Source organism: Diabrotica undecimpunctata, chromosome 10 (genome assembly GCF_040954645.1).
Source record: "Diabrotica undecimpunctata isolate CICGRU chromosome 10, icDiaUnde3, whole genome shotgun sequence".
NCBI lineage: Eukaryota > Metazoa > Arthropoda > Insecta > Coleoptera > Chrysomelidae > Diabrotica > Diabrotica undecimpunctata.
The window spans coordinates 44,117,345-44,126,769 of record NC_092812.1 but is presented as its reverse complement, the minus strand read 5'-3'; positions in this window follow the sequence as shown (position 1 = coordinate 44,126,769).

Here is a 9,425-nt window from a genome sequence, read left to right as displayed (position 1 = left end):
TGTTTATAACTGAACTTTCTACATTCGAGGTAATTATGGAACATGCTTTTTAACAAACGTGCCAAAAGAACATAAATGCCCTGAGATATCTGGGAAATTTGAGAAATTTTGACCATTGAACTAGGAAGCTGCGGTATACCTACTTCAGTATACAAGCCAGTAAATGTCAACTTTTGTTTCCAAGATCCAGTAAATTTTAAGCACCAAAAGTGATCGTCATGGGGTCTTTAATTGAGGATTTTACCTGCTCATTTTAGTGCTCAGAGCACTACATAGGGCCATCAAGAGAGACCAGAACGGAGAAGATATGAAAGCTTGGACTTTTACTGGGAAAGTTCGACATAGGTCAGAGAAACGAAAGAGGAGACCGCTTAATCGAGGCTGCTATCAAAAATAACCATTCTATTATGAATACTCGATTTTTAACACCATGTTTGCCGACTTTATACTTGAAAAAGTCCTGGAGATAGAAATTAAATTGATTACATCCTCACTAATACTCGCTGAAGATCATCAATCCAAACACCTAGATCATATCCAGGGGTGATATGCGGATCAGATCATACTCTCCTCGTAGCTAAAGTAAAGCTCAAACTTACAGCGCCCAACAAACATGTATACAGGGTGTCCCAAATTGGTATGTTTTGCAGGGAATACCGAAAACTAGATGAGAGAAAAGTAGTTAAGATGTCACGACTTCTTTTTTCGTTATAGTAACGATTGCAAAATCAAATCATCAACAGCGAGATACAGGGCGATTATTGAAAAGTGTCAAAAACGACAGGACTATATATCTTCTTTATTAAGAAACATTTCAAAAATCTGTATTGGAACTTTTGATAGATATATTATGTAGGGTTCAGTGGTGTACAAGAACTTTTTTTAAGGAGTCTCACTATAGAAATATAATACCAACTTGTTTTGTTATATGGGACACCCTATATATTTAGACATTTTTCGTTTAAATTTTTCTGTTTCACCTAATATACCATGTTATATATATATATATATATATATATATATATATATATATATATATATATATATATATATATATATATTTTCAGTTGTCGAAGCTACTCTGCAAATACAATATTTATAAAGGCACATCAAAAATATAACACTCTCAACAATGCTAAAGCATTTTAACATTTTATTATGAGGAAACGAATCTCTTGTCGGTTTTATTTAGCAAAAATAAAATCAGTACCTACCTAACTCGAAAGTAGGGTAAACGCTTAACTTCTTATTGTTTGCTCAAAGTGAATTATTATTTTTAAATTATTGATTCCGTATTTTATTACCTTTTTCGTTTCCATTTATAATTTTTTATCCGATATAATATTATAGTCTTCTATTTTTTTTTAATTATTGTTCTGAAGCTATTGTCGTGTGGCATCTTGACGCAATTTACTATCTTTGTTAATAATAATCCACAATTTTACTTTAAAATAAGTTTAGTTTGAAGTTTGGATTTTGATTTCCGTAAATTAGTTTTTTTTGATCTAAAATGACCTATTAATACATCTTGTAAGAAAGTTCATTTCTAAGAGTAGGCGTTGTTAATTTTAGTCGCAAGAACTGTTGGCGTAAGCCTTTCTACGGTTCAACGAGTGCTTCAACGCTTTCAGAAGGCGAGTTTGCTAACCAGACGACCTGGCTCTGGACGAAGAAGAACGACCACGGGACGAGATGACCGTTTCCTTGTGTTTCAGGCTTTACGAAACCGGACCTCAACTGCGGTTATGCATCGAAATTGCCTACAGGAAGTACGAAATTGCAATGTTAGCGTTGCAACAGTCAGGAGAAGACTTCGTTCTTCTGGACTATCTTCTCGGGTAATGGCTACAGGACCGCCACTTGGCCGTGCGCATCGAGTTGCACGACTAGCTTTTTCTCGACAATACGCGCATTGCGGAATTAATGATTGGAGCAAAGTGTTATTCTCAGATGAATCCCGTTTCTGCCTAACTGGATCCAAAGGACGTGTAAGAGTTTGGAGGAGAACCGGTGAACGATTTTCACAAGCTTGCATTGCTCCAAGAATGCCATTTGGTGGAGGCTCGGTCATAGCTAGAGGAGGTGTATCTTCCGACTTCCGCACAGAATTACCCTTCATCGAAAATGGGTCCTTAACTGCACGAAGGTACATTACGGAGATTCTGGAAGAACATGTTATGCCCACAATGGCAGGGTTTAGAGAAGACGCAGTTTTTATGCAGGACAACGTGCGACTGCAGGTTGCCAGGATCAGTATGCAATACTTGGACAAGGTTGGCATTACGAGGTTACCCTGGCTAGCTAGATCTCCGGATCTGAATCCCATCAAACATCTCTGGGACGATTTAAAAAAACGTATTCAAACCCATACACCTCCTCCTAACAACGCACAGGAGCTTAAGGATCTGTTAGTGAGAGAGTGGAATAACATACCACAACATGTAATCCGGAGAAAAATTGAGAATATGCCCCGTCGTCTGCAAGAGGTTATTAGAGCAAGGGGAGGCAATACACGATATTAGTCATTGAAATTCCACTGATGTTTTACCACGTTCTGTATTTTTCATTTTTTCTTTCGTATGTCTGTTTCAACAATTTGGTTTGTTTTCTGCTTTTTCAATAAAAACAATAAAAAAACCGTTTTTTCTTTCTTTCAAAACAAACATTGATGACAAATAAAAAATACATTAGCCTAAAAAAAAATTCTCGTAATCTACCATAGCTATCCAAAGTGTTACATTGTATTCGTTTGATTTTTCAATTAGTGTGTACCTATATATATATGATCTATGGTGCTATAACCTCCTGCTAAATCCTGCCTGCTCCCGAGGCTGATAACTATTCAGTTTGTTTGTTAGTTGCAATGTAATTATTTTCACAAACAGCTTATACAAGACTGATAACAGGCTAATGGCTCTATAGTTTTCTAATTTATATTTATTTCCCTTTTTAAATATCAGTATTATAAAAGCATTTAACTAAGCTGACTTTTATTCTGTATGAAATGATGTGTGTTCGTTGGAGAATTAAGTAACGAAACTCTGAATGAAATGCACAAGTTTATTTAGTTGTTAACAGCTTAGGGTATAAAACTATACTGACTTAATGAATACAAACTATTTCTTAAAAACCTCTCATAGTCCTTGAACATATCGCTGACACCTCGAAAATTATCAGCGTGGGTGATTATCATCTCCGATGTAGTCTAAATATTAAGATAAACTCACACACATACACACAGGCGTGCTCGCCATAACAGCTGTAGGTACACTCACTTATTTCTATACATTTATTAAAAATGATTTTTAACATTTTTATGATGTGTTGTCTGCCATACTATTATAATATATCATTTCTAATACTATGCCGTCTTCACCTGGAGCTTTTTTTATTTTGCATACTGATCATTACGTTTCTAATTTTGTCCTCTGTTATATCTGGTATATCTTCAGATCCAACATTTTTTACTATTTTTCGGTGTTTTTCGTCTTTACCTGTTGGTGGTGTTGCATTTTACTCGTAGGTATAATGTTGGTAGTAATTTTATGTCATGGTGGTTATTTTTTGAATTTCGACAATTTCCCTATTTTCATCATTGATTAATTTTGTAATTAGATTTCTACGTTTGCTTATTTTCTTTTTCCAATCTGCTTTCTTTTCTTGTAGTATTTCATTTAATTGTATTATTTTGTACTTCCTTATGTCTTCCCTAGTCTTTTTCTTAATTATTTTGTTGATTTATGTTATTTCTATTTTATTAAGTGTTCGGTCTTGCACAAGTTGTTGTCTCTTTTTTATGTATTTTTGTATTTCTTTGCTGAGTTTTTGAACTATGTTTATTATGGAATAAGTATTCGTTAAATTTTTATTTAGGATTTCAAGGTTTAAATCTTTGTCCATTAGTGCAGTACATTCAGCCAGTTTTTGTCCGTATTCGATTTTTCTGTTTTAGTTCGTCTATATTTATTGTTTTTTGCCCGGCGTTTATAAGTTTTCTTCTTTGTGGCTTTATGTTAATTCTAATTTGTGTTCTTAGCATTCTGTGATCGCTATCTGTGTTTATCGTGTTTAACACTACTGTATCTAATATTACCTTTCTGTCGTTGCATAATATATAGTCGATTTCATTCTTCGTTGTCCCATTTAAGCTTTTCCAGGTCCATATTCTCTTTTCTTGTTTTATAAAGAACGTATTGGTTATATAGGTTGTTTTCTTTTGCATAGTTTACTAGTATTTCTCCTCTATTATATACCTTGCTTTGTTTGTCATCTTTGCTTCATTAATTTCTTCGTAGAATTGCTCTACTTCCTCATATTCGTGATTTGATATTGGAGCATAGGTCTGAATAATTTTACATGTATAACATTGGTTAATCTGGATGTCTATTGATATTACTCAAAAAAGTTTTCGTCATCTACCCATTTTCAGACTTTCCGATCCCCCAGTGAGTCGGTATTTTTTCGATAACTGATTTGGGAATTATTGTATACTTAAAAACGATCATTGGTGGTAAAATTTAACTGGAGGCACTACAGGTAACTAAAGTTGTCAGACATTCCTTCTCATCATTGCTAACAAACGAATAAACTGTTCTATTCCCCTTTCTAACTAACACTTTATCTCCCTTAGACTTTGACTAGGATCAAAAGTTATGTTGCGATTCTTTGTAGTTTCCAAAAAGGTTTTTACTTCAATAAACCATTGACGAATTCGATTTTCTGTTAGAGTGTTTCTAGCACAAGTGAGGTTTTAGGAAATTCTTGTAGCCAGTTCGAGATGCCTTTTTAAAAATAGTTCGTACCACTTCCATCCAGGCCTATAATCTGCCAAATTATTAGACCTATTAAGTTCTTTAAGCAATAGCTGAACACTATCCAACAACTGTGTTTTTGTTGCACGTAATCCACAGGCTGCAATCCGAAATAGCCATGCAACCAGTAGGTTTTCTTCTTCTTCTATTAATGTGGTCCCTGCTCCAGTTTTCTTCTCTAAAGAAGTCTACCCTTTACTTTATCCTGTAGAGTCGATCTGGGTACCTTTTGCTAGCTGTTTTAAATGGCATTCCTGACTGAACAGCTACAACAGCTTTGTTTATATCTTTTGCAGAATATTGATTTCATTTTTTCTTTTGCATCGCTAATTTCTAAATTTTAGTCTAAAACAAAGAATTTTCAATTATCGGCACGTATAGGCATGTATTACCGGCAGTGTTATACTCGGTCAAATTATGGTCATTTATAGTAGATATATGGGATGCCGAAAATTGGTACAAAGAATCAACGTTTTTTATTGCATATCATGACCAAAAATTTGTCATATTAAGTTAGAACATGACGCTAAAAATCAGGTAAATGCAGTCTAAATCATATAACCAATTATCGGCACTCAAAATACTGTAAAAATCATTAAAAAAAAAAAACAGTTTTTGGCCAACAAATAATCAAAATTATCTATTTCTCAACATATAAAACGTAATAATACGGTTATTCGAAATTTTTATCAGCAATTATAGCATTCTGTAGCTTACCTGCTTCCTAAAACATACAACAAGAAACACTTCCCACAAGGACTTGGCGCCAACTGGGCAATATATTTTTAAATGTGATCTAAATCGATTTAAATGTGATTTAAATCGTCGTCTAACGATTGGAATATTCTTCATAGACGTAAATAAAGCTTCTTATAAATTAGTGAAATACTTTCGTTCTACAATTATGCGCAAGAATTCTTATTTTTCTCGATTATGTAGAATTACTGCCGATAATTAGGACAGTGTCGAAAATAAGAACCTTTACCTTATTTAGTACCTTTCTTACTACTTTTTTTACTTTAGGTTTCAGGCTGTTTTTTATTGGAGACGAATTTTTCCTGATCCTGCTTTACCATCACTTCTTTTTTGCTTGAGCCCTTGTTATTGCTATAATGTAAGTATTGCACGTCTTCCAATTGTTCCACACATATTCTGGAAATATTATCCGCGTAGTTATTATTACCTATGACGTAGTGTATGTCGAAGTTGTATTTCTCTAAATCTAGCCTAATCTTTGTAAGGTTAGAGGTAGATTCTGTCATAGAGAACAAATGGGTTAATGGCTTGTGATCCATTTTAATTATAAATTTCGGTGTACCATATAAGTAGCAATTAAAAGCCGCCCGATGCGAAGACTATAGGTAAATCTATACCTCCGTAGTTTTGACTTGAAATTGAAAAACATGCTGTGTTAGATGCATCTGTCGTTAAAATAAATTGTTTGTGGATGTCCGGATGTTGAAGTATGGGGGTTTTGTAAGAGATGATTTTAGCTTTTGAAATGTCTTTTCACAGTCCGTTGACCATTCGAAGTTTACATTTTTCTTTGCTAATCTGTTTAACGGTATGCATATTTTGGCAAATTTCTGAATAAACCGTCTGTAATAGTTACAGAAAACCACAGACCGTTTTGTTTCGTCCACGTTTGTAGGAGTGGCGTAATTCTCGATTATTGAGTACTTTGCTTTGTCTTGTAGTATCCCGTCCTGTGATAAGTCTCCTGAGGTTTGCTAAGTGATGATTTTCTGACATGCCTATTACCTCTATGACATCCATATATAAGAATGCTTTTTCGGGTGTCGATCCTGAGAATACTATAGACATCATCCTTAAAAGCTATTTGGACTTACATTTAACCCGAACGGTAGTCGTGTGTACTGGAAAGATCCTTTCTCTGTAATAAGAGAAGTGTATTTTCTTGAAAAAACATCAATCACAAATCATGTAATGACTATAGATTAATAAGCCTAATGTGCCACCCTTTAAAGATTGTCTTGAAAATTGTTCAAAACCGAATTTATAAGAAATGTGAGGAGAAGATAGATCAAACGCAGTTTGGCTTCAGAGGAGGCATGGGTACAAGAGAGGCATTATTTGCGTTGACGGTACTCTTGCAGAAATGTCGGGAATATAACAAGAGTGCATATGTATGCTTAATATTCTTTAGGAAGGCCTTTGACCGAGTGCAGCATATGAAGTTAATAGATGAATTAAAAAACATCAATTTAGACAAAAAAGACATTGAGTTTATTAAGGCTATATACTGGAACCAGAAAGCAGTAGTACAGGTGAACGATATAGAAACAAATAATATACCGATTGCGAGAGGGGTCAGGCAAGGATGCGCCTTGTCTCCGACGCTTTTCAACGTAAACTCACAGGTCATATTCAGAAAAGCCTTATGGGAAAGAAAAGAGGGAATAAGACTTGGTGGAGAAATCGTAAACACCATGATTTGCAGATGACACGGTAATTATGGCTGAGAGTATAGAAGAACTACAAACTTTACTAGATGCAATAAATAGTGAATGCATTCAAATGGGTCCAATAAATAATGGTGGACTACTAACCCTTGGTGGACAGCAAATAGAGAGAGTGACAAAATATAAATATCTGGGAGCTTACATCAACACATAATTAGATCCATACCAAGAAATCAGGGTACGAATTGAAATGACAAGGGCAGCGTTCTTAAAATTCAAGCAATTATTATGTGACAAAAATCTGAATACTGCGCTGAGACAGAGGTTTGTTGAATGTTACGTCTGGTCCCAACTACTGTACGGGGTAGAAACATGAACGTTAAAAGCGCAAATAGTTAAGAAGCTTGAAGCCTTTGAACTTTGGATATACCGGAGAGTGTTGAGAATCCCATGGACTGTCAGGGTCACTAATGAGGAAGTGCTGAAAAGGATGGGTCGAGACAAAAAATTGTTGAGAACAATAAAAGTACGCAAGACTACATACCTTGGACACATACTGAGGAATGATAAATATAGTCTTCCGCAGGTCATCATGCAGGGTAGAGTCGATGGCAAAAAGGGAATAGGTAGAGGAAGTCATGGCTGCGAAATATTCGAGACTGGACAAACATGACTGTAGATGAATTATTCCACGTTGCAAAAGACAGAGAAAATTTTAGAAATGTGGTCGCCAACCTCCGTTAATGGGGACGGCATAGGAAGAAGAAGATTTTCTTGAAGCTTTCTCTAATGGGATTTGATGAAAGCCTGACATTAAGTATATGACCAAAAAGTACTTAGATCTTCCTAGTTGGTCTAAAATTGAATCTATGCGAGTTAACGGGAATTTATCTGTGACTAGTTTTTTATTGAGTTGTCTCAAAACTCTCTATGCAGAGCCTCCACGCCTTGCTTCCATCTATTTATTTTTTAGGTATTACACCAACTGGGCTATTGTATTCGGATGTTGATGGTTCGATAATACCTGGATTTAATAGTTCTCGTACCTGAGCAGTTACTTCTGGTGTTTGTGCATAAGGGGTGCGGTATTTTTGAATGTATATCTGGGTGTTATCTTTGACCCTTAGTTTCTGTTCGTAAAAATTATTGTATGTCAATATGTCATCTTTTAGCGCAAAAATATCTGCAAAATCTTCGCAAAGAGTCACAAGCTTGTCTTTCACATTCTCGAATACTTTTAAATTTAATGCTGCCTGTAATTTTTCCTTTCGATTTATCACATCATTTGTTACCGTGTATACGTTGAATAAGTTCAACTCCAATTTTTTGAGATTATTTGTGTTTATCCATACGCTGTCGTAGTTCGTATTCATAATTTTGATGTATGGCTTTTTCCCAGCAATGATTGATAATTTCCTGTTGTTCTACGACTGTATGCTCATTTAATTCCTTTAACCGTTCGATTAATCTATAAACTTCACACCTCAGTGGAATCCCAATGTTAGCACTGGCCTTATGTAGTAATCGTCATAATTGTTTACGTGTAACTTTCGGTTGGAGTGGTCTAACAAGTATTGATCTTTGGTTATGCCAAGCTCTACCAGTTATCCCATTCGTAGTTATTGGGAAGTCTCTCTTGACTACTTGGAAGCTATGCCTGCAAATATTTCCATGGATATCTAGCAAAGAATCTACTCTACCTAGTGTTTGCAGTTCTCCTTGGGTACCTCCTTTAATTTTGACTGTTGAGCTTGTTTGTATTGATCCTAAAGATATTGTGGGTATCACACACCTCCAATGAAGATGTTCTTAGAATGATGAATACAGACCGATTGCTCTTAAATATGATAAAGAAAAATATAATACCTTGGCCACATGGTTAGAAGACCTAAATACCATCTACTTTACTTTATAATACAAACAATAGTGGAAGGGAAAATATAGGTAGGCTCTCATGGTTGCGTAATATCAGGCAGTGGTATGGTCTCTCGGTGGTGAATGATTTCGCCAAGCAGCCAATTTCTTAAAATTGTGAACATGATGATGGCCAACGTCTGATTACGGACACGACATCTGAAGAAGAAGAAGAGAGGCACCTCTGATGATTCTCTGAAGCCTAACTTAACAAAGCTCCAAGACGGCGGATACCATCTTAAAACTAATCAGGCAAGAGGGAATGTTAACATAACTT